Genomic DNA, 19,131 nt, shown 5'->3' with positions numbered 1-19,131 from the left:
TTCGGATTTTTTTTTTTTGTCGCCGGGCTTACCGTTTACGGCGGTCCAGCACGCTCGCTTCGTAGGCTTAGTCTGCCCCAGGCCAAAAATACGAGCCGCTGATCTCGTTTTGGGTGCTGATTTGGTGGCGGCGATCTGGAAATGCCCTCGGGCTGCAGCTCCCTGGTGTTAGAGTGCATCGCTGCATTCGGATCCTTTATAAGGATTTAACGCGCTTATGCTGATGGGTGCGATCATACCAACACTAATGCACCGGATCCCATCAGAACTCCGCAGTTAAGCGTGTTTTGGCGAGAGTAGTACTAGGATGGGTGACCTCCTGGGAAGTCCTCGTGTTGCACCCCTCTCTTTTTCTTCGGATTTTTTTTTTTTGTCGCCGGGCTTACCGTTTACGGCGGTCCAGCACGCTCGCTTCGTAGGCTTAGTCTGCCCCAGGCCAAAAATACGAGCCGCTGATCTCGTTTTGGGTGCTGATTTGGTGGCGGCGATCTGGAAATGCCCTCGGGCTGCAGCTCCCTGGTGTTAGAGTGCATCGCTGCATTCGGATCCTTTATAAGGATTTAACGCGCTTATGCTGATGGGTGCGATCATACCAACACTAATGCACCGGATCCCATCAGAACTCCGCAGTTAAGCGTGTTTGGGCGAGAGTAGTACTAGGATGGGTGACCTCCGGGGAAGTCCTCGTGTTGCACCCCTCTCTTTTTCTTCGGATTTTTTTTTTTTGTCGCCGGGCTTACCGTTTACGGCGGTCCAGCACGCTCGCTTCGTAGGCTTAGTCTGCCCCAGGCCAAAAATACGAGCCGCTGATCTCGTTTTGGGTGCTCATTTGGTGGCGGCGATCTGGAAATGCCCTCGGGCTGCAGCTCCCTGGTGTTAGAGTGCATCGCTGCATTCGGATCCTTTATAAGGATTTAACGCGCTTATGCTGATGGGTGCGATCATACCAACACTAATGCACCGGATCCCATCAGAACTCCGCAGTTAAGCGTGTTTGGGCGAGAGTAGTACTAGGATGGGTGACCTCCTGGGAAGTCCTCGTGTTGCACCCCTCTCTTTTTCTTCGGATTTTTTTTTTTTGTCGCCGGGCTTACCGTTTACGGCGGTCCAGCACGCTCGCTTCGTAGGCTTAGTCTGCCCCAGGCCAAAAATACGAGCCGCTGATCTCGTTTTGGGTGCTGATTTGGTGGCGGCGATCTGGAAATGCCCTCGGGCTGCAGCTCCCTGGTGTTAGAGTGCATCGCTGCATTCGGATCCTTTATAAGGATTTAACGCGCTTATGCTGATGGGTGCGATCATACCAACACTAATGCACCGGATCCCATCAGAACTCCGCAGTTAAGCGTGTTTGGGCGAGAGTAGTACTAGGATGGGTGACCTCCTGGGAAGTCCTCGTGTTGCACCCCTCTCTTTTTCTTCGGATTTTTTTTTTTTGTCGCCGGGCTTACCGTTTACGGCGGTCCAGCACGCTCGCTTCGTAGGCTTAGTCTGCCCCAGGCCAAAAATACGAGCCGCTGATCTCGTTTTGGGTGCTGATTTGGTGGCGGCGATCTGGAAATGCCCTCGGGCTGCAGCTCCCTGGTGTTAGAGTGCATCGCTGCATTCGGATCCTTTATAAGGATTTAACGCGCTTATGCTGATGGGTGCGATCATACCAACACTAATGCACCGGATCCCATCAGAACTCCGCAGTTAAGCGTGTTTGGGCGAGAGTAGTACTAGGATGGGTGACCTCCTGGGAAGTCCTCGTGTTGCACCCCTCTCTTTTTCTTCGGATTTTTTTTTTTTGTCGCCGGGCTTACCGTTTACGGCGGTCCAGCACGCTCGCTTCGTAGGCTTAGTCTGCCCCAGGCCAAAAATACGAGCCGCTGATCTCGTTTTGGGTGCTAATTTGGTGGCGGCGATCTGGAAATGCCCTCGAGCTGCAGCTCCCTGGTGTTAGAGTGCATCGCTGCATTCGGATCCTTTATAAGGATTTAACGCGCTTATGCTGATGGGTGCGATCATACCAACACTAATGCACCGGATCCCATCAGAACTCCGCAGTTAAGCGTGTTTGGGCGAGAGTAGTACTAGGATGGGTGACCTCCTGGGAAGTCCTCGTGTTGCACCCCTCTCTTTTTCTTCGGATTTTTTTTTTTTGTCGCCGGGCTTACCGTTTACGGCGGTCCAGCACGCTCGCTTCGTAGGCTTAGTCTGCCCCAGGCCAAAAATACGAGCCGCTGATCTCGTTTTGGGTGCTGATTTGGTGGCGGCGATCTGGAAATGCCCTCGGGCTGCAGCTCCCTGGTGTTAGAGTGCATCGCTGCATTCGGATCCTTTATAAGGATTTAACGCGCTTATGCTGATGGGTGCGATCATACCAACACTAATGCACCGGATCCCATCAGAACTCCGCAGTTAAGCGTGTTTGGGCGAGAGTAGTACTAGGATGGGTGACCTCCTGGGAAGTCCTCGTGTTGCACCCCTCTCTTTTTCTTCGGATTTTTTTTTTTTGTCGCCGGGCTTACCGTTTACGGCGGTCCAGCACGCTCGCTTCGTAGGCTTAGTCTGCCCCAGGCCAAAAATACGAGCCGCTGATCTCGTTTTGGGTGCTGATTTGGTGGCGGCGATCTGGAAATGCCCTCGGGCTGCAGCTCCCTGGTGTTAGAGTGCATCGCTGCATTCGGATCCTTTATAAGGATTTAACGCGCTTATGCTGATGGGTGCGATCATACCAACACTAATGCACCGGATCCCATCAGAACTCCGCAGTTAAGCGTGTTTGGGCGAGAGTAGTACTAGGATGGGTGACCTCCTGGGAAGTCCTCGTGTTGCACCCCTCTCTTTTTCTTCGGATTTTTTTTTTTTGTCGCCGGGCTTACCGTTTACGGCGGTCCAGCACGCTCGCTTCGTAGGCTTAGTCTGCCCCAGGCCAAAAATACGAGCCGCTGATCTCGTTTTGGGTGCTGATTTGGTGGCGGCGATCTGGAAATGCCCTCGGGCTGCAGCTCCCTGGTGTTAGAGTGCATCGCTGCATTCGGATCCTTTATAAGGATTTAACGCGCTTATGCTAATGGGTGCGATCATACCAACACTAATGCACCGGATCCCATCAGAACTCCGCAGTTAAGCGTGTTTGGGCGAGAGTAGTACTAGGATGGGTGACCTCCTGGGAAGTCCTCGTGTTGCACCCCTCTCTTTTTCTTCGGATTTTTTTTTTTTGTCGCCGGGCTTACCGTTTACGGCGGTCCAGCACGCTCGCTTCGTAGGCTTAGTCTGCCCCAGGCCAAAAATACGAGCCGCTGATCTCGTTTTGGGTGCTGATTTGGTGGCGGCGATCTGGAAATGCCCTCGGGCTGCAGCTCCCTGGTGTTAGAGTGCATCGCTGCATTCGGATCCTTTATAAGGATTTAACGCGCTTATGCTGATGGGTGCGATCATACCAACACTAATGCACCGGATCCCATCAGAACTCCGCAGTTAAGCGTGTTTGGGCGAGAGTAGTACTAGGATGGGTGACCTCCTGGGAAGTCCTCGTGTTGCACCCCTCTCTTTTTCTTCGGATTTTTTTTTTTTGTCGCCGGGCTTACCGTTTACGGCGGTCCAGCACGCTCGCTTCGTAGGCTTAGTCTGCCCCAGGCCAAAAATACGAGCCGCTGATCTCGTTTTGGGTGCTGATTTGGTGGCGGCGATCTGGAAATGCCCTCGGGCTGCAGCTCCCTGGTGTTAGAGTGCATCGCTGCATTCGGATCCTTTATAAGGATTTAACGCGCTTATGCTGATGGGTGCGATCATACCAACACTAATGCACCGGATCCCATCAGAACTCCGCAGTTAAGCGTGTTTGGGCGAGAGTAGTACTAGGATGGGTGACCTCCTGGGAAGTCCTCGTGTTGCACCCCTCTCTTTTTCTTCGGATTTTTTTTTTTTGTCGCCGGGCTTACCGTTTACGGCGGTCCAGCACGCTCGCTTCGTAGGCTTAGTCTGCCCCAGGCCAAAAATACGAGCCGCTGATCTCGTTTTGGGTGCTGATTTGGTGGCGGCGATCTGGAAATGCCCTCGGGCTGCAGCTCCCTGGTGTTAGAGTGCATCGCTGCATTCGGATCCTTTATAAGGATTTAACGCGCTTATGCTGATGGGTGCGATCATACCAACACTAATGCACCGGATCCCATCAGAACTCCGCAGTTAAGCGTGTTTGGGCGAGAGTAGTACTAGGATGGGTGACCTCCTGGGAAGTCCTCGTGTTGCACCCCTCTCTTTTTCTTCGGATTTTTTTTTTTTGTCGCCGGGCTTACCGTTTACGGCGGTCCAGCACGCTCGCTTCGTAGGCTTAGTCTGCCCCAGGCCAAAAATACGAGCCGCTGATCTCGTTTTGGGTGCTGATTTGGTGGCGGCGATCTGGAAATGCCCTCGGGCTGCAGCTCCCTGGTGTTAGAGTGCATCGCTGCATTCGGATCCTTTATAAGGATTTAACGCGCTTATGCTGATGGGTGCGATCATACCAACACTAATGCACCGGATCCCATCAGAACTCCGCAGTTAAGCGTGTTTGGGCGAGAGTAGTACTAGGATGGGTGACCTCCTGGGAAGTCCTCGTGTTGCACCCCTCTCTTTTTCTTCGGATTTTTTTTTTTTGTCGCCGGGCTTACCGTTTACGGCGGTCCAGCACGCTCGCTTCGTAGGCTTAGTCTGCCCCAGGCCAAAAATACGAGCCGCTGATCTCGTTTTGGGTGCTGATTTGGTGGCGGCGATCTGGAAATGCCCTCGGGCTGCAGCTCCCTGGTGTTAGAGTGCATCGCTGCATTCGGATCCTTTATAAGGATTTAACGCGCTTATGCTGATGGGTGCGATCATACCAACACTAATGCACCGGATCCCATCAGAACTCCGCAGTTAAGCGTGTTTGGGCGAGAGTAGTACTAGGATGGGTGACCTCCTGGGAAGTCCTCGTGTTGCACCCCTCTCTTTTTCTTCGGATTTTTTTTTTTGTCGCCGGGCTTACCGTTTACGGCGGTCCAGCACGCTCGCTTCGTAGGCTTAGTCTGCCCCAGGCCAAAAATACGAGCCGCTGATCTCGTTTTGGGTGCTGATTTGGTGGCGGCGATCTGGAAATGCCCTCGGGCTGCAGCTCCCTGGTGTTAGAGTCCATCGCTGCATTCGGATCCTTTATAAGGATTTAACGCGCTTATGCTGATGGGTGCGATCATACCAACACTAATGCACCGGATCCCATCAGAACTCCGCAGTTAAGCGTGTTTGGGCGAGAGTAGTACTAGGATGGGTGACCTCCGGGGAAGTCCTCGTGTTGCACCCCTCTCTTTTTCTTCGGATTTTTTTTTTTTGTCGCTGGGCTTACCGTTTACGGCGGTCCAGCACGCTCGCTTCGTAGGCTTAGTCTGCCCCAGGCCAAAAATACGAGCCGCTGATCTCGTTTTGGGTGCTCATTTGGTGGCGGCGATCTGGAAATGCCCTCGGGCTGCAGCTCCCTGGTGTTAGAGTGCATCGCTGCATTCGGATCCTTTATAAGGATTTAACGCGCTTATGCTGATGGGTGCGATCATACCAACACTAATGCACCGGATCCCATCAGAACTCCGCAGTTAAGCGTGTTTGGGCGAGAGTAGTACTAGGATGGGTGACCTCCTGGGAAGTCCTCGTGTTGCACCCCTCTCTTTTTCTTCGGATTTTTTTTTTTTGTCGCCGGGCTTACCGTTTACGGCGGTCCAGCACGCTCGCTTCGTAGGCTTAGTCTGCCCCAGGCCAAAAATACGAGCCGCTGATCTCGTTTTGGGTGCTGATTTGGTGGCGGCGATCTGGAAATGCCCTCGGGCTGCAGCTCCCTGGTGTTAGAGTGCATCGCTGCATTCGGATCCTTTATAAGGATTTAACGCGCTTATGCTGATGGGTGCGATCATACCAACACTAATGCACCGGATCCCATCAGAACTCCGCAGTTAAGCGTGTTTGGGCGAGAGTAGTACTAGGATGGGTGACCTCCTGGGAAGTCCTCGTGTTGCACCCCTCTCTTTTTCTTCGGATTTTTTTTTTTTGTCGCCGGGCTTACCGTTTACGGCGGTCCAGCACGCTCGCTTCGTAGGCTTAGTCTGCCCCAGGCCAAAAATACGAGCCGCTGATCTCGTTTTGGGTGCTGATTTGGTGGCGGCGATCTGGAAATGCCCTCGGGCTGCAGCTCCCTGTTGTTAGAGTGCATCGCTGCATTCGGATCCTTTATAAGGATTTAACGCGCTTATGCTGATGGGTGCGATCATACCAACACTAATGCACCGGATCCCATCAGAACTCCGCAGTTAAGCGTGTTTGGGCGAGAGTAGTACTAGGATGGGTGACCTCCTGGGAAGTCCTCGTGTTGCACCCCTCTCTTTTTCTTCGGATTTTTTTTTTTTGTCGCCGGGCTTACCGTTTACGGCGGTCCAGCACGCTCGCTTCGTAGGCTTAGTCTGCCCCAGGCCAAAAATACGAGCCGCTGATCTCGTTTTGGGTGCTGATTTGGTGGCGGCGATCTGGAAATGCCCTCGGGCTGCAGCTCCCTGGTGTTAGAGTGCATCGCTGCATTCGGATCCTTTATAAGGATTTAACGCGCTTATGCTGATGGGTGCGATCATACCAACACTAATGCACCGGATCCCATCAGAACTCCGCAGTTAAGCGTGTTTTGGCGAGAGTAGTACTAGGATGGGTGACCTCCTGGGAAGTCCTCGTGTTGCACCCCTCTCTTTTTCTTCGGATTTTTTTTTTTTGTCGCCGGGCTTACCGTTTACGGCGGTCCAGCACGCTCGCTTCGTAGGTTTAGTCTGCCCCAGGCCAAAAATACGAGCCGCTGATCTCGTTTTGGGTGCTGATTTGGTGGCGGCGATCTGGAAATGCCCTCGGGCTGCAGCTCCCTGGTGTTAGAGTGCATCGCTGCATTCGGATCCTTTATAAGGATTTAACGCGCTTATGCTGATGGGTGCGATCATACCAACACTAATGCACCGGATCCCATCAGAACTCCGCAGTTAAGCGTGTTTGGGCGAGATGGGTCAAAGAACTTAGCCTCAGTGAACTTAGTCGGTCTGATGCATGGACAACGTCATTGCAGAAACGAAAACACAAGAGTGGATATCTCACAGAAAATTCTATTTTCTGGGTACAAATAATGCATTTTTCGTCCTCCTCTTTGAGGGACTCCACTACATTATATAGCTCTCTTATTCTTATCTAAACCTTACACTTGTTGATCATCTAAGCCCCCACTTGAGCACCTGTCCTATCAGACACCCTTATCACTCCCTTGTGAGTTGCAGTGGCCAAGATAGTACTGTTCAAGGGTCTTTTCCTCATTAATGCGGCCAAGAGGGTGGTTGTGACACATTTAATGTGGTAGTGGCAGCTTTCCATGAGATATTTTGGGTTTTATTCTTTTTTTATATACTTGAAGGATGAACTACAATGGTTGGGGCGAGCTCTTCGTCCGGACTTCGTAATGTCCGAGGAGGAGTTACTCCTCGGACAGGTTTCCTTTACCGCAATTGGGCTTGAATAATATTTTGGCTGTGGCTTCTCCTCAGACAGGATGCTTCTCGGACGGGCCCGTAGTTTAACTAGCCCATTATTTTGGGCCGGGCCCCACACTAAGTATTTTAACACACACAAGGGGAGAAGGGAGAAGGTTTTAAAGAAACTAACAGTAGTGTATATCTAAAAGGGTCTAACTCTTGATTAATGATTACCTATGTCATTTATGAAAAATAATGTTTCTTTTTATTTTTTTATTATTGTTAAATTTTTCTAATATCTGACTTATATATGTTTAGGAGTGTAATGACGTTAAATTATTACTTATATATGTTTAGGAGTGTAATGACATTAAATTATTTAACATTGATTAAATTTTTATACATTAGAAATTTTATAACTATTAGTATACTTAAACAGTGTGATCTCATAATTATTTAATAAAAATATTTAAAGAACATGTAGTACTAGGATGGGTGACCTCCGGGGAAGTCCTCGTGTTGCACCCCTCTCTTTTTCTTCGGATTTTTTTTTTTTGTCGCCGGGCTTACCGTTTACGGCGGTCCAGCACGCTCGCTTCGTAGGCTTAGTCTGCCCCAGGCCAAAAATACAAGCCGCTGATCTCGTTTTTGGTGCTGATTTGGTGGCGGCGATCTGGAAATGCCCTCGGGCTGCAGCTCCCTGGTGTTAGAGTGCATCGCTGCATTCGGATCCTTTATAAGGATTTAACGCGCTTATGCTGATGGGTGCGATCATACCAACACTAATGCACCGGATCCCATCAGAACTCCGCAGTTAAGCGTGTTTGGGCGAGAGTAGTACTAGGATGGGTGACCTCCTGGGAAGTCCTCGTGTTGCACCCCTCTCTTTTTCTTCGGATTTTTTTTTTTTGTCGCCGGGCTTACCGTTTACGGCGGTCCAGCACGCTCGCTTCGTAGGCTTAGTCTGCCCCAGGCCAAAAATACGAGCCGCTGATCTCGTTTTGGGTGCTGATTTGGTGGCGGCGATCTGGAAATGCCCTCGGGCTGCAGCTCCCTGGTGTTAGAGTGCATCGCTGCATTCGGATCCTTTATAAGGATTTAACGCGCTTATGCTGATGGGTGCGATCATACCAACACTAATGCACCGGATCCCATCAGAACTCCGCAGTTAAGCGTGTTTGGGCGAGAGTAGTACTAGGATGGGTGACCTCCTGGGAAGTCCTCGTGTTGCACCCCTCTCTTTTTCTTCGGATTTTTTTTTTTTGTCGCCGGGCTTACCGTTTACGGCGGTCCAGCACGCTCGCTTCGTAGGCTTAGTCTGCCCCAGGCCAAAAATACGAGCCGCTGATCTCGTTTTGGGTGCTGATTTGGTGGCGGCGATCTGGAAATGCCCTCGGGCTGCAGCTCCCTGGTGTTAGAGTGCATCGCTGCATTCGGATCCTTTATAAGGATTTAACGCACTTATGCTGATGGGTGCGATCATACCAACACTAATGCACCGGATCCCATCAGAACTCCGCAGTTAAGCGTGTTTGGGCGAGAGTAGTACTAGGATGGGTGACCTCCTGGGAAGTCCTCGTGTTGCACCCCTCTCTTTTTCTTCGGATTTTTTTTTTTTGTCGCCGGGCTTACCGTTTACGGCGGTCCAGCACGCTCGCTTCGTAGGCTTAGTCTGCCCCAGGCCAAAAATACGAGCCGCTGATCTCGTTATGGGTGCTAATTTGGTGGCGGCGATCTGGAAATGCCCTCGGGCTGCAGCTCCCTGGTGTTAGAGTGCATCGCTGCATTCGGATCCTTTATAAGGATTTAACGCGCTTATGCTGATGGGTGCGATCATACCAACACTAATGCACCGGATCCCATCAGAACTCCGCAGTTAAGCGTGTTTGGGCGAGAGTAGTACTAGGATGGGTGACCTCCTGGGAAGTCCTCGTGTTGCACCCCTCTCTTTTTCTTCGGATTTTTTTTTTGTCGCCGGGCTTACCGTTTACGGCGGTCCAGCACGCTCGCTTCGTAGGCTTAGTCTGCCCCAGGCCAAAAATACGAGCCGCTGATCTCGTTTTGGGTGCTAATTTGGTGGCGGCGATCTGGAAATGCCCTCGGGCTGCAGCTCCCTGTTGTTAGAGTGCACCGCTGCATTCGGATCCTTTATAAGGATTTAACGCGCTTATGCTGATGGGTGCGATCATAACAACACTAATGCACCGGATCCCATCAGAACTCCGCAGTTAAGCGTGTTTGGGCGAGAGTAGTACTAGGATGGGTGACCTCCTTGGAAGTCCTCGTGTTGCACCCCTCTCTTTTTCTTCGGATTTTTTTTTTTGTCGCCGGGCTTACCGTTTACGGCGGTCCAGCACGCTCGCTTCGTAGGCTTAGTCTGCCCCAGGCCAAAAATACGAGCCGCTGATCTCGTTTTGGGTGCTAATTTGGTGGCGGCGATCTGGAAATGCCCTCGGGCTGCAGCTCCCTGGTGTTAGAGTGCATCGCTGCATTCGGATCCTTTATAAGGATTTAACGCGCTTATGCTGATGGGTGCGATCATACCAACACTAATGCACCGGATCCCATCAGAACTCCGCAGTTAAGCGTGTTTGGGCGAGAGTAGTACTAGGATGGGTGACCTCCTGGGAAGTCCTCGTGTTGCACCCCTCTCTTTTTCTTCGGATTTTTTTTTTTGTCGCCGGGCTTACCGTTTACGGCGGTCCAGCACGCTCGCTTCGTAGGCTTAGTCTGCCCCAGGCCAAAAATACGAGCCGCTGATCTCGTTTTGGGTGCTAATTTGGTGGCGGCGATCTGGAAATTCCCTCCGGCTGCAGCTCCCTGGTGTTAGAGTGCATCGCTGCATTCGGATCCTTTATAAGGACTTAACGCGCTTATGCTGATGGGTGCGATCATACCAACACTAATGCACCGGATCCCATCAGAACTCCGCAGTTAAGCGTGTTTGGGCGAGAGTAGTACTAGGATGTGTGACCTCCTGGGAAGTCCTCGTGTTGCACCCCTCTCTTTTTCTTCGGATTTTTTTTTTTGTCGCCGGGCTTACCGTTTACGGCGGTCCAGCACGCTCGCTTCGTAGGCTTAGTCCGCCCCAGGCCAAAAATACGAGCCGCTGATCTCGTTTTGGGTGCTAATTTGGTGGCGGCGATCTGGAAATGCCCTCGGGCTGCAGCTCCCTGGAGTTCGAGTGCATCGCTGCATTCGGATCCTTTATAAGGACTTAACGCGCTAATGCTGATGGGTGCGATCATACCAACACTAATGCACTGGATCCCATCAGAACTCCGCAGTTAAGCGTGTTTGGGCGAGAGTAGTACTAGGATGGGTGACCTCCTGGGAAGTACTCGTGTTGCACCCCTCTCTTTTCTTCGGATTTTTTTTTTTGTCGCCGGGCTTACCGTTTACGGCGGTCCAGCACGCTCGCTTCGTTGGCTTAGTCTGCCCCAGGCCAAGAATACGAGCCGCTGATCTCGTTTTGGGTGCTAATTTGGTGGCGGCGATCTGGAAATGCCCTCGGGCTGCAGTTCCCTGGTGTTAGAGTGCATCGCTGCATTCGGATCCTTTATAAGGATTTAACGCGCTTATGCTGAAGGGTGCGATCATACCAACACTAATGCAACGGATCCCATCAGAACTCCGCAGTTAAGCGTGTTTGGGCGAGAGTAGTACTAGGATGGGTAACCTCCTGGGAAGTCCTCGTGTTGCACCCCTCTCTTTTTCTTCGGATTTCTTTTTTGTCGCCGGGCTTAACGTTTACGGCGGTCCAGCACGCTCGCTTCGTAGGCTTAGTCTGCCCCAGGCCAAAAATACGAGCCGCTGATCTCGTTTTGGGTGCTAATTTGGTGGCGGCGATCTGGAAATTCCCTCCGGCTGCAGCTCCCTGGTGTTAGAGTGCATCGCTGCATTCGGATCCTTTATAAGGACTTAACGCGCTTATGCTGATGGGTGCGATCATACCAACACTAATGCACCGGATCCCATCAGAACTCCGCAGTTAAGCGTGTTTGGGCGAGAGTAGTACTAGGATGTGTGACCTCCTGGGAAGTCCTCGTGTTGCACCCCTCTCTTTTTCTTCGGATTTTTTTTTTTGTCGCCGGGCTTACCGTTTACGGCGGTCCAGCACGCTCGCTTCGTAGGCTTAGTCTGCCCCAGGATAAAAATACGAGCCGCTGATCTCGTTTTGGGTGCTAATTTGGTGGCGGCGATCTGGAAATGCCCTCGGGCTGCAGCTCCCTGGTGTTAGAGTGCATCGCTGCATTCGGATCCTTTATAAGGACTTAACGCGCTTATGCTGATGGGTGCGATCATACCAACACTAATGCACCGGATCCCATCAGAACTCCGCAGTCAAGCGTGTTTGGGCGAGAGTAGTACTAGGATGGGTGACCTCCTGGGAAGTCCTCGTGTTGCACCCCTCTCTTTTCTTCGGATTTTTTTTTTTGTCGCCGGGCTTACCGTTTACGGCGGTCCAGCACGCTCGCTTCGTTGGCTTAGTCTGCCCCAGGCCAAGAATACGAGCCGCTGATCTCGTTTTGGGTGCTAATTTGGTGGCGGCGATCTGGAAATGCCCTCGGGCTGCAGTTCCCTGGTGTTAGAGTGCATCGCTGCATTCGGATCCTTTATAAGGATTTAACGCGCTTATGCTGAAGGGTGCGATCATACCAACACTAATGCACCGGATCCCATCAGAACTCCGCAGTTAAGCGTGTTTGGGCGAGAGTAGTACTAGGATGGGTGACCTCCTGGGAAGTCCTCGTGTTGCACCCCTCTCTTTTTCTTCGGATTTTTTTTTTGTCGCCGGGCTTAACGTTTACGGCGGTCCAGTACGCTCGCTTCGTAGGCTTAGTCTGCCCCAGGCCAAAAATACGAGCCGCTGATCTCGTTTTGGGTGCTAATTTGGTGGCGGCGATCTGGAAATTCCCTCCGGCTGCACCTCCCTGGTGTTAGAGTGCATCGCTGCATTCGGATCCTTTATAAGGACTTAACGCGCTTATGCTGATGGGTGCGATCATACCAACACTAATGCACCGGATCCCATCAGAACTCCGCAGTTAAGCGTGTTTGGGCGAGAGTAGTACTAGGATGTGTGACCTCCTGGGAAGTCCTCGTGTTGCACCCCTCTCTTTTTCTTCGGATTTTTTTTTTTGTCGCCGGGCTTACCGTTTACGGCGGTCCAGCACGCTCGCTTCGTAGGCTTAGTCCGCCCCAGGCCAAAAATACGAGCCGCTGATCTCGTTTTGGGTGCTAATTTGGTGGCGGCGATCTGGAAATGCCCTCGGGCTGCAGCTCCCTGGAGTTCGAGTGCATTGCTGCATTCGGATCCTTTATAAGGACTTAACGCGCTAATGCTGATGGGTGCGATCATACCAACACTAATGCACTGGATCCCATCAGAACTCCGCAGTTAAGCGTGTTTGGGCGAGAGTAGTACTAGGATGGGTGACCTCCTGGGAAGTCCTCGTGTTGCACCCCTCTCTTTTTCTTCGGATTTTTTTTTTGTCGCCGGGCTTACCGTTTACGGCGGTCCAGCACGCTCGCTTCGTAGGCTTAGTCTGCCCCAGGCCAAAAATACGAGCCGCTGATCTCGTTTTGGGTGCTAATTTGGTGAAGGCGATCTGGAAATGCCCTCGGGCTGCAACTCCCTGGTGTTAGAGTGCATCGCTGCATTCGGATCCTTTATAAGGATTTAACGCGCTTATGCTGATGGGTGCGATCATACCAACACTAATGCACCGGATCCCATCAGAACTCCGCAGTTAAGCGTGTTTGGGCGAGAGTAGTACTAGGATGGGTGACCTCCTGGGAAGTCCTCGTGTTGCACCCCTCTCTTTTTCTTCGGATTTTTTTTTTGTCGCCGGGCTTACCGTTTACGGCGGTCCAGCACGCTCGCTTCGTAGGCTTAGTCTGCCCCAGGCCAAAAATACGAGCCGCTGATCTCGTTTTGGGTGCTAATTTGGTGAAGGCGATCTGGAAATGCCCTCGGGCTGCAGCTCCCTGGTGTTAGAGTGCATCGCTGCATTCGGATCCTTTATAAGGATTTAACGCGCTTATGCTGATGGGTGCGATCATACCAACACTAATGCACCGGATCCCATCAGAACTCCGCAGTTAAGCGTGTTTGGGCGAGAGTAGTACTAGGATGGGTGACCTCCTGGGAAGTCCTCGTGTTGCACCCCTCTCTTTTTCTTCGGATTTTTTTTTTTTTGTCGCCGGGCTTACCGTTTACGGCGGTCCAGCACGCTCGCTTCGTAGGCTTAGTCTGCCCCAGGCCAAAAATACGAGCCGCTGATCTCGTTTTGGGTGCTAATTTGGTGGCGGCGATCTGGAAATGCCCTCGGGCTGCAGCTCCCTGGTGTTAGAGTGCATCGCTGCATTCGGATCCTTTATAAGGATTTAACGCGCTTATGCTGATGGGTGCGATCATACCAACACTAATGCACCGGATCCCATCAGAACTCCGCAGTCAAGCGTGTTTGGGCGAGAGTAGTACTAGGATGGGTGACCTCCTGGGAAGTCCTCGTGTTGCACCCCTCTCTTTTCTTCGGATTTTTTTTTTTGTCGCCGGGCTTACCGTTTACGGCGGTCCAGCACGCTCGCTTCGTTGGCTTAGTCTGCCCCAGGCCAAGAATACGAGCCGCTGATCTCGTTTTGGGTGCTAATTTGGTGGCGGCGATCTGGAAATGCCCTCGGGCTGCAGTTCCCTGGTGTTAGAGTGCATCGCTGCATTCGGATCCTTTATAAGGATTTAACGCGCTTATGCTGAAGGGTGCGATCATACCAACACTAATGCACCGGATCCCATCAGAACTCCGCAGTTAAGCGTGTTTGGGCGAGAGTAGTACTAGGATGGGTGACCTCCTAGGAAGTCCTCGTGTTGCACCCCTCTCTTTTTCTTCGGATTTTTTTTTTGTCGCCGGGCTTAACGTTTACGGCGGTCCAGCACGCTCGCTTCGTAGGCTTAGTCTGCCCCAGGCCAAAAATACGAGCCGCTGATCTCGTTTTGGGTGCTAATTTGGTGGCGGCGATCTGGAAATGTCCTCGGGCTGCAGCTCCCTGGTGTTAGAGTGCATCGCTGCATTCGGATCCTTTATAAGGACTTAACGCGCTTATGCTGATGGGTGCGATCATACCAACACTAATGCACCGGATCCCATCAGAACTCCGCAGTTAAGCGTGTTTGGGCGAGAGTAGTACTAGGATGGGTGACCTCCTGGGAAGTCCTCGTGTTGCACCCCTCTCTTTTTCTTCGGATTTTTTTTTTTGTCGCCGGGCTTACCGTTTCCGGCGGTCCAGCACGCTCGCTTCGTAGGCTTAGTCTGCCCCAGGCCAAAAATACGAGCCGCTGATCTCGTTTTGGGTGCTAATTTAGTGGCGGCGATCTGGAAATGCCCTCGGGCTGCAGCTCCCTGGTGTTAGAGTGCATCGCTGCATTCGGATCCTTTATAAGGATTTAACGCGCTTATGCTGATGGGTGCGATCATACCAACACTAATGCACCGGATCCCATCAGAACTCCGGAGTTAAGCGTGTTTGGGCGAGAGTAGTACTAGGATGGGTGACCTCCTGGGAAGTCCTCGTGTTGCACCCCTCTCTTTTTCTTCGGATTTTTTTTTTGTCGCCGGGCTTACCGTTTACGGCGGTCCAGCACGCTCGCTTCGTAGGCTTAGTCTGCCCCAGGCCAAAAATACGAGCCGCTGATTTCGTTTTGGGTGCTAATTTGGTGGCGGCGATCTGGAAATTCCCTCGGGCTGCAGCTCCCTGGTGTTAGAGTGCATCGCTGCATTCGGATCCTTTATAAGGACTTAACGCGCTTATGTTGATGGGTGCGATCATACCAACACTAATGCACCGGATCCCATCAGAACTCCGCAGTTAAGCGTGTTTGGGCGAGAGCAGTACTAGGATGGGTGACCTCCTGGGAAGTCCTCGTGTTGCACCCCTCTCTTTTTCTTCGGATTTTTTTTTTTTGTCGCCGGGCTTACCGTTTACGGCGGTCCAGCACGCTCGCTTCGTAGGCTTAGTCTGCCCCAGGCCAAAAATACGAGCCGCTGATCTCGTTTTGGGTGCTAATTTGGTGGCGGCGATCTGGAAATGCCCTCGGGCTGCAGCTCCCTGGTGTTAGAGTGCATCGCTGCATTCGGATATTTTGTAAGGATTTAACGCGCTTATGCTGATGGGTGCGATCATACCAACACTAATGCACCGGATCCCATCAGAACTCCGCAGTTAAGCGTGTTTGGGCGAGAGTAGTACTAGGATGGGTGACCTCCTGGGAAGTCCTCGTGTTGCACCCCTCTCTTTTTCTTCGGATTTTTTTTTTGTCGCCGGGCTTAACGTTTACGGCGGTCCAGCACGCTCGCTTCGTAGGCTTAGTCTGCCCCAGGCCAAAAATACGAGCCGCTGATCTCGTTTTGGGTGCTAATTTGGTGGCGGCGATCTGGAAATGTCCTCGGGCTGCAGCTCCCTGGTGTTAGAGTGCATCGCTGCATTCGGATCCTTTATAAGGACTTAACGCGCTTATGCTGATGGGTGCGATCATACCAACACTAATGCACCGGATCCCATCAGAACTCCGCAGTTAAGCGTGTTTGGGCGAGAGTAGTACTAGGATGGGTGACCTCCTGGGAAGTCCTCGTGTTGCACCCCTCTCTTTTTCTTCGGATTTTTTTTTTTGTCGCCGGGCTTACCGTTTCCGGCGGTCCAGCACGCTCGCTTCGTAGGCTTAGTCTGCCCCAGGCCAAAAATACGAGCCGCTGATCTCGTTTTGGGTGCTAATTTGGTGGCGGCGATCTGGAAATGCCCTCGGGCTGCAGCTCCCTGGTGTTAGAGTGCATCGCTGCATTCGGATCCTTTATAAGGATTTAACGCGCTTATGCTGATGGGTGCGATCATACCAACACTAATGCACCGGATCCCATCAGAACTCCGGAGTTAAGCGTGTTTGGGCGAGAGTAGTACTAGGATTGGTGACCTCCTGGGAAGTCCTCGTGTTGCACCCCTCTCTTTTTCTTCGGATTTTTTTTTTTGTCGCCGGGCTTACCGTTTACGGCGGTCCAGCACGCTCGCTTCGTAGGCTTAGTCTGCCCCAGGCCAAAAATACGAGCCGCTGATTTCGTTTTGGGTGCTAATTTGGTGGCGGCGATCTGGAAATTCCCTCGGGTTGCAGCTCCCTGGTGTTAGAGTGCATCGCTGCATTCGGATCCTTTATAAGGACTTAACGCGCTTATGTTGATGGGTGCGATCATACCAACACTAATGCACCGGATCCCATCAGAACTCCGCAGTTAAGCGTGTTTGGGCGAGAGCAGTACTAGGATGGGTGACCTCCTGGGAAGTCCTCGTGTTGCACCCCTCTCTTTTTCTTCGGATTTTTTTTTTTTGTCGCCGGGCTTACCGTTTACGGCGGTCCAGCACGCTCGCTTCGTAGGCTTAGTCTGCCCCAGGCCAAAAATACGAGCCGCTGATCTCGTTTTGGGTGCTAATTTGGTGGCGGCGATCTGGAAATGCCCTCGGGCTGCAGCTCCCTGGTGTTAGAGTGCATCGCTGCATTCGGATATTTTGTAAGGATTTAACGCGCTTATGCTGATGGGTGCGATCATACCAACACTAATGCACCGGATCCCATCAGAACTCCGCAGTTAAGCGTGTTTGGGCGAGAGTAGTACTAGGATGGGTGACCTCCTGGGAAGTCCTCGTGTTGCACCCCTCTCTTTTTCTTCGGATTTTTTTTTTTGTCGCCGGGCTTACCGTTTACGGCGGTCCAGCACGCTCGCTTCGTAGGCTTAGTCTGCCCCAGGACAAAAATACGAGCCGCTGATCTCGTTTTGGGTGCTAATTTGGTGGCGGCGATCTGGAAATGTCCTCGGGCTGCAGCTCCCTGGTGTTAGAGTGCATCGCTGCATTCGGATCCTTTATAAGGACTTAACGCGCTTATGCTGATGGGTGCGATCATACCAACACTAATGCACCGGATCCCATCAGAACTCCGCAGTTAAGCGTGTTTGGGCGAGAGTAGTACTAGGATGGGTGACCTCCTGGGAAGTCCTCGTGTTGCACCCCTCTCTTTTTCTTCGGATTTTTTTTTTTGTCGCCGGGCTCACCGTTTCCGGCGGTCCAGCACGCTCGCTTCGTAGGCTTAGTCTGCCCCAGGCCAAAAATACGAGCCGCTGATCTCGTTTTGGGTGCTAATTTGGTGGCGGCGATCTGGAAATGCCCTCGGGCTGCAGCTCCCTGGTGTTAGAGTGCATCGCTGCATTCGGATCCTTTATAAGGATTTAACGCGCTTATGCTGATGGGTGCGATCATACCAACACTAATGCACCGGATCCCATCAGAACTCCGGAGTTAAGCGTGTTTGGGCGAGAGTAGTACTAGGATGGGTGACCTCCTGGGAAGTCCTCGTGTTGCACCCCTCTCTTTTTCTTCGGATTTTTTTTTTTGTCGCCGGGCTTACCGTTTACGGCGGTCCAGCACGCTCGCTTCGTAGGCTTAGTCTGCCCCAGGCCAAAAATACGAGCCGCTGATCTCGTTTTGGGTGCTAATTTGGTGGCGGCGATCTGGAAATTCCCTCGGGCTGCAGCTCCCTGGTGTTAGAGTGCATCGCTGCATTCGGATCCTTTATAAGGACTTAACGCGCTTATGCTGATGGGTGCGATCATACCAACACTAATGCACCGGATCCCATCAGAACTCCGCAGTTAAGCGTGTTTGGGCGAGAGCAGTACTAGGATGGGTGACCTCCTGGGAAGTCCTCGTGTTGCACCCCTCTCTTTTTCTTCGGATTTTTTTTTTTGTCGCCGGGCTTACCGTTTACGGCGGTCCAGCACGCTCGCTTCGTAGGCTTAGTCTGCCCCAGGCCAAAAATACGAGCCGCTGATCTCGTTTTGGGTGCTAATTTGGTGGCGGCGATCTGGAAATGCCCTCGGGCTGCAGCTCCCTGGAGTACGAGTGCATCGCTGCATTCGGATCCTTTATAAGGATTTAACGCGCATATGCTGATGGGTGCGATTATACAAACACTAATGCACCGGATCCCATCAGAACTCCGCAGTTAAGCGTGTTTAGGCGAGAGTAGTACTAGGATGGGTGACCTCCTGGGAAGTCCTCGTGTTGCACCCCTCTCTTTTTCTTCGGATTTTTTTTTTGTCGCCGGGCTTACCGTTTACGGCGGTCCAGCACGCTCGCTTCGTAAGCTTAGTCTGCCCCAGGCCAAAAATACGAGCCGCTGATCTCGTTTTGGGTGCTAATTTGATGGCGGCGATCTGGAAATGCCCTCGGGCTGCAGCTCCCTAGTGTTAGAGTGCATCGCTGCATTCGGATCCTTTATAAGGACTTAACGCGCTTATGCTGATGGGTGCGATCATACCAACACTAATGCACTGGATCCCATCAGAACTCCGCAGTTAACCGTGTTTGGGCGAGAGTAGTACTAGGATGGGTGACCTCCTGGGAAGTCCTCGTGTTGCACCCCTCTCTTTTTCTTCGGATTTTTTTTTTGTCGCCGGGCTTACCGTTTACGGCGGTCCAGCACGCTCGCTTCGTAGGCTTAGTCTGCCCCAGGCCAAAAATACGAGCCGCTGATCTCGTTTTGGGTGCTAATTTGGTGGCGGCGATCTGGAAATGCCCTCGGGCTGCAGCTCCCTGTTGTTAGAGT

At 52.1% G+C, this 19,131-nt stretch overlaps 50 non-coding genes across 50 annotated transcripts; all 50 read left to right on the top strand.

Annotated features, from left to right (window-relative positions):
- Positions 1 to 225: 225 nt before the first annotated feature.
- LOC126731549 (5S ribosomal RNA) lies at positions 226 to 344 on the top strand. Its single transcript, XR_007658794.1, has one exon. It is a non-coding gene; the product is annotated as a 5S ribosomal RNA (ribosomal RNA).
- Positions 345 to 579: 235 nt separating this feature from the next.
- On the top strand, positions 580 to 698 carry LOC126731167 (5S ribosomal RNA). Its single transcript, XR_007658423.1, has one exon. It is a non-coding gene; the product is annotated as a 5S ribosomal RNA (ribosomal RNA).
- Positions 699 to 933: 235 nt separating this feature from the next.
- Positions 934 to 1,052, top strand: LOC126730395 (5S ribosomal RNA). The gene has a single exon (XR_007657673.1). It is a non-coding gene; the product is annotated as a 5S ribosomal RNA (ribosomal RNA).
- A 235-nt stretch (positions 1,053 to 1,287) lies between these two features.
- Positions 1,288 to 1,406, top strand: LOC126730394 (5S ribosomal RNA). The gene has a single exon (XR_007657672.1). It is a non-coding gene; the product is annotated as a 5S ribosomal RNA (ribosomal RNA).
- Positions 1,407 to 1,641: 235 nt separating this feature from the next.
- LOC126730393 (5S ribosomal RNA) lies at positions 1,642 to 1,760 on the top strand. Its single transcript, XR_007657671.1, has one exon. It is a non-coding gene; the product is annotated as a 5S ribosomal RNA (ribosomal RNA).
- Positions 1,761 to 1,995: 235 nt separating this feature from the next.
- On the top strand, positions 1,996 to 2,114 carry LOC126730392 (5S ribosomal RNA). Its single transcript, XR_007657670.1, has one exon. It is a non-coding gene; the product is annotated as a 5S ribosomal RNA (ribosomal RNA).
- A 235-nt stretch (positions 2,115 to 2,349) lies between these two features.
- LOC126730391 (5S ribosomal RNA) lies at positions 2,350 to 2,468 on the top strand. Its single transcript, XR_007657669.1, has one exon. It is a non-coding gene; the product is annotated as a 5S ribosomal RNA (ribosomal RNA).
- A 235-nt stretch (positions 2,469 to 2,703) lies between these two features.
- Positions 2,704 to 2,822, top strand: LOC126730390 (5S ribosomal RNA). The gene has a single exon (XR_007657668.1). It is a non-coding gene; the product is annotated as a 5S ribosomal RNA (ribosomal RNA).
- Positions 2,823 to 3,057: 235 nt separating this feature from the next.
- Positions 3,058 to 3,176, top strand: LOC126730389 (5S ribosomal RNA). Its single transcript, XR_007657667.1, has one exon. It is a non-coding gene; the product is annotated as a 5S ribosomal RNA (ribosomal RNA).
- A 235-nt stretch (positions 3,177 to 3,411) lies between these two features.
- Positions 3,412 to 3,530, top strand: LOC126730387 (5S ribosomal RNA). Its single transcript, XR_007657665.1, has one exon. It is a non-coding gene; the product is annotated as a 5S ribosomal RNA (ribosomal RNA).
- Positions 3,531 to 3,765: 235 nt separating this feature from the next.
- LOC126730386 (5S ribosomal RNA) lies at positions 3,766 to 3,884 on the top strand. The gene has a single exon (XR_007657664.1). It is a non-coding gene; the product is annotated as a 5S ribosomal RNA (ribosomal RNA).
- A 235-nt stretch (positions 3,885 to 4,119) lies between these two features.
- LOC126730385 (5S ribosomal RNA) lies at positions 4,120 to 4,238 on the top strand. The gene has a single exon (XR_007657663.1). It is a non-coding gene; the product is annotated as a 5S ribosomal RNA (ribosomal RNA).
- Positions 4,239 to 4,473: 235 nt separating this feature from the next.
- Positions 4,474 to 4,592, top strand: LOC126730383 (5S ribosomal RNA). Its single transcript, XR_007657662.1, has one exon. It is a non-coding gene; the product is annotated as a 5S ribosomal RNA (ribosomal RNA).
- Positions 4,593 to 4,827: 235 nt separating this feature from the next.
- On the top strand, positions 4,828 to 4,946 carry LOC126730382 (5S ribosomal RNA). Its single transcript, XR_007657661.1, has one exon. It is a non-coding gene; the product is annotated as a 5S ribosomal RNA (ribosomal RNA).
- Positions 4,947 to 5,180: 234 nt separating this feature from the next.
- Positions 5,181 to 5,299, top strand: LOC126731165 (5S ribosomal RNA). Its single transcript, XR_007658422.1, has one exon. It is a non-coding gene; the product is annotated as a 5S ribosomal RNA (ribosomal RNA).
- A 235-nt stretch (positions 5,300 to 5,534) lies between these two features.
- On the top strand, positions 5,535 to 5,653 carry LOC126730380 (5S ribosomal RNA). Its single transcript, XR_007657659.1, has one exon. It is a non-coding gene; the product is annotated as a 5S ribosomal RNA (ribosomal RNA).
- Positions 5,654 to 5,888: 235 nt separating this feature from the next.
- Positions 5,889 to 6,007, top strand: LOC126730379 (5S ribosomal RNA). The gene has a single exon (XR_007657658.1). It is a non-coding gene; the product is annotated as a 5S ribosomal RNA (ribosomal RNA).
- Positions 6,008 to 6,242: 235 nt separating this feature from the next.
- On the top strand, positions 6,243 to 6,361 carry LOC126730378 (5S ribosomal RNA). The gene has a single exon (XR_007657657.1). It is a non-coding gene; the product is annotated as a 5S ribosomal RNA (ribosomal RNA).
- A 235-nt stretch (positions 6,362 to 6,596) lies between these two features.
- LOC126731548 (5S ribosomal RNA) lies at positions 6,597 to 6,715 on the top strand. Its single transcript, XR_007658793.1, has one exon. It is a non-coding gene; the product is annotated as a 5S ribosomal RNA (ribosomal RNA).
- Positions 6,716 to 8,244: 1,529 nt separating this feature from the next.
- Positions 8,245 to 8,363, top strand: LOC126730377 (5S ribosomal RNA). Its single transcript, XR_007657656.1, has one exon. It is a non-coding gene; the product is annotated as a 5S ribosomal RNA (ribosomal RNA).
- Positions 8,364 to 8,598: 235 nt separating this feature from the next.
- Positions 8,599 to 8,717, top strand: LOC126730376 (5S ribosomal RNA). Its single transcript, XR_007657655.1, has one exon. It is a non-coding gene; the product is annotated as a 5S ribosomal RNA (ribosomal RNA).
- A 235-nt stretch (positions 8,718 to 8,952) lies between these two features.
- Positions 8,953 to 9,071, top strand: LOC126730374 (5S ribosomal RNA). The gene has a single exon (XR_007657653.1). It is a non-coding gene; the product is annotated as a 5S ribosomal RNA (ribosomal RNA).
- A 235-nt stretch (positions 9,072 to 9,306) lies between these two features.
- Positions 9,307 to 9,425, top strand: LOC126730373 (5S ribosomal RNA). The gene has a single exon (XR_007657652.1). It is a non-coding gene; the product is annotated as a 5S ribosomal RNA (ribosomal RNA).
- A 233-nt stretch (positions 9,426 to 9,658) lies between these two features.
- On the top strand, positions 9,659 to 9,777 carry LOC126731717 (5S ribosomal RNA). The gene has a single exon (XR_007658959.1). It is a non-coding gene; the product is annotated as a 5S ribosomal RNA (ribosomal RNA).
- A 234-nt stretch (positions 9,778 to 10,011) lies between these two features.
- Positions 10,012 to 10,130, top strand: LOC126730372 (5S ribosomal RNA). Its single transcript, XR_007657651.1, has one exon. It is a non-coding gene; the product is annotated as a 5S ribosomal RNA (ribosomal RNA).
- A 234-nt stretch (positions 10,131 to 10,364) lies between these two features.
- LOC126731582 (5S ribosomal RNA) lies at positions 10,365 to 10,483 on the top strand. The gene has a single exon (XR_007658826.1). It is a non-coding gene; the product is annotated as a 5S ribosomal RNA (ribosomal RNA).
- Positions 10,484 to 10,717: 234 nt separating this feature from the next.
- On the top strand, positions 10,718 to 10,836 carry LOC126731337 (5S ribosomal RNA). Its single transcript, XR_007658585.1, has one exon. It is a non-coding gene; the product is annotated as a 5S ribosomal RNA (ribosomal RNA).
- A 233-nt stretch (positions 10,837 to 11,069) lies between these two features.
- LOC126731597 (5S ribosomal RNA) lies at positions 11,070 to 11,188 on the top strand. The gene has a single exon (XR_007658841.1). It is a non-coding gene; the product is annotated as a 5S ribosomal RNA (ribosomal RNA).
- A 233-nt stretch (positions 11,189 to 11,421) lies between these two features.
- Positions 11,422 to 11,540, top strand: LOC126731581 (5S ribosomal RNA). Its single transcript, XR_007658825.1, has one exon. It is a non-coding gene; the product is annotated as a 5S ribosomal RNA (ribosomal RNA).
- A 234-nt stretch (positions 11,541 to 11,774) lies between these two features.
- On the top strand, positions 11,775 to 11,893 carry LOC126730790 (5S ribosomal RNA). Its single transcript, XR_007658054.1, has one exon. It is a non-coding gene; the product is annotated as a 5S ribosomal RNA (ribosomal RNA).
- A 233-nt stretch (positions 11,894 to 12,126) lies between these two features.
- On the top strand, positions 12,127 to 12,245 carry LOC126730371 (5S ribosomal RNA). The gene has a single exon (XR_007657650.1). It is a non-coding gene; the product is annotated as a 5S ribosomal RNA (ribosomal RNA).
- A 233-nt stretch (positions 12,246 to 12,478) lies between these two features.
- LOC126731580 (5S ribosomal RNA) lies at positions 12,479 to 12,597 on the top strand. Its single transcript, XR_007658824.1, has one exon. It is a non-coding gene; the product is annotated as a 5S ribosomal RNA (ribosomal RNA).
- Positions 12,598 to 12,831: 234 nt separating this feature from the next.
- On the top strand, positions 12,832 to 12,950 carry LOC126730732 (5S ribosomal RNA). Its single transcript, XR_007657995.1, has one exon. It is a non-coding gene; the product is annotated as a 5S ribosomal RNA (ribosomal RNA).
- A 233-nt stretch (positions 12,951 to 13,183) lies between these two features.
- On the top strand, positions 13,184 to 13,302 carry LOC126730370 (5S ribosomal RNA). Its single transcript, XR_007657649.1, has one exon. It is a non-coding gene; the product is annotated as a 5S ribosomal RNA (ribosomal RNA).
- A 233-nt stretch (positions 13,303 to 13,535) lies between these two features.
- LOC126730369 (5S ribosomal RNA) lies at positions 13,536 to 13,654 on the top strand. Its single transcript, XR_007657648.1, has one exon. It is a non-coding gene; the product is annotated as a 5S ribosomal RNA (ribosomal RNA).
- A 236-nt stretch (positions 13,655 to 13,890) lies between these two features.
- Positions 13,891 to 14,009, top strand: LOC126730789 (5S ribosomal RNA). Its single transcript, XR_007658053.1, has one exon. It is a non-coding gene; the product is annotated as a 5S ribosomal RNA (ribosomal RNA).
- A 233-nt stretch (positions 14,010 to 14,242) lies between these two features.
- On the top strand, positions 14,243 to 14,361 carry LOC126730800 (5S ribosomal RNA). The gene has a single exon (XR_007658064.1). It is a non-coding gene; the product is annotated as a 5S ribosomal RNA (ribosomal RNA).
- A 233-nt stretch (positions 14,362 to 14,594) lies between these two features.
- LOC126730368 (5S ribosomal RNA) lies at positions 14,595 to 14,713 on the top strand. The gene has a single exon (XR_007657647.1). It is a non-coding gene; the product is annotated as a 5S ribosomal RNA (ribosomal RNA).
- A 234-nt stretch (positions 14,714 to 14,947) lies between these two features.
- LOC126730609 (5S ribosomal RNA) lies at positions 14,948 to 15,066 on the top strand. Its single transcript, XR_007657876.1, has one exon. It is a non-coding gene; the product is annotated as a 5S ribosomal RNA (ribosomal RNA).
- Positions 15,067 to 15,299: 233 nt separating this feature from the next.
- LOC126730721 (5S ribosomal RNA) lies at positions 15,300 to 15,418 on the top strand. Its single transcript, XR_007657984.1, has one exon. It is a non-coding gene; the product is annotated as a 5S ribosomal RNA (ribosomal RNA).
- Positions 15,419 to 15,653: 235 nt separating this feature from the next.
- On the top strand, positions 15,654 to 15,772 carry LOC126730367 (5S ribosomal RNA). Its single transcript, XR_007657646.1, has one exon. It is a non-coding gene; the product is annotated as a 5S ribosomal RNA (ribosomal RNA).
- Positions 15,773 to 16,005: 233 nt separating this feature from the next.
- Positions 16,006 to 16,124, top strand: LOC126730366 (5S ribosomal RNA). Its single transcript, XR_007657645.1, has one exon. It is a non-coding gene; the product is annotated as a 5S ribosomal RNA (ribosomal RNA).
- Positions 16,125 to 16,358: 234 nt separating this feature from the next.
- Positions 16,359 to 16,477, top strand: LOC126731685 (5S ribosomal RNA). The gene has a single exon (XR_007658927.1). It is a non-coding gene; the product is annotated as a 5S ribosomal RNA (ribosomal RNA).
- Positions 16,478 to 16,711: 234 nt separating this feature from the next.
- On the top strand, positions 16,712 to 16,830 carry LOC126730720 (5S ribosomal RNA). Its single transcript, XR_007657982.1, has one exon. It is a non-coding gene; the product is annotated as a 5S ribosomal RNA (ribosomal RNA).
- Positions 16,831 to 17,065: 235 nt separating this feature from the next.
- LOC126730365 (5S ribosomal RNA) lies at positions 17,066 to 17,184 on the top strand. Its single transcript, XR_007657644.1, has one exon. It is a non-coding gene; the product is annotated as a 5S ribosomal RNA (ribosomal RNA).
- A 234-nt stretch (positions 17,185 to 17,418) lies between these two features.
- On the top strand, positions 17,419 to 17,537 carry LOC126730363 (5S ribosomal RNA). The gene has a single exon (XR_007657642.1). It is a non-coding gene; the product is annotated as a 5S ribosomal RNA (ribosomal RNA).
- Positions 17,538 to 17,771: 234 nt separating this feature from the next.
- On the top strand, positions 17,772 to 17,890 carry LOC126730608 (5S ribosomal RNA). Its single transcript, XR_007657875.1, has one exon. It is a non-coding gene; the product is annotated as a 5S ribosomal RNA (ribosomal RNA).
- A 234-nt stretch (positions 17,891 to 18,124) lies between these two features.
- On the top strand, positions 18,125 to 18,243 carry LOC126730719 (5S ribosomal RNA). The gene has a single exon (XR_007657981.1). It is a non-coding gene; the product is annotated as a 5S ribosomal RNA (ribosomal RNA).
- A 234-nt stretch (positions 18,244 to 18,477) lies between these two features.
- LOC126731688 (5S ribosomal RNA) lies at positions 18,478 to 18,596 on the top strand. Its single transcript, XR_007658930.1, has one exon. It is a non-coding gene; the product is annotated as a 5S ribosomal RNA (ribosomal RNA).
- Positions 18,597 to 18,829: 233 nt separating this feature from the next.
- Positions 18,830 to 18,948, top strand: LOC126731554 (5S ribosomal RNA). Its single transcript, XR_007658799.1, has one exon. It is a non-coding gene; the product is annotated as a 5S ribosomal RNA (ribosomal RNA).
- Positions 18,949 to 19,131: the final 183 nt, after the last annotated feature.

Source organism: Quercus robur, chromosome 5 (genome assembly GCF_932294415.1).
Source record: "Quercus robur chromosome 5, dhQueRobu3.1, whole genome shotgun sequence".
NCBI classification, from domain to species: domain Eukaryota; kingdom Viridiplantae; phylum Streptophyta; class Magnoliopsida; order Fagales; family Fagaceae; genus Quercus; species Quercus robur.
Note: the sequence above shows the minus strand (reverse complement) of the source record. Positions and strands in the feature narration are given on the sequence as shown.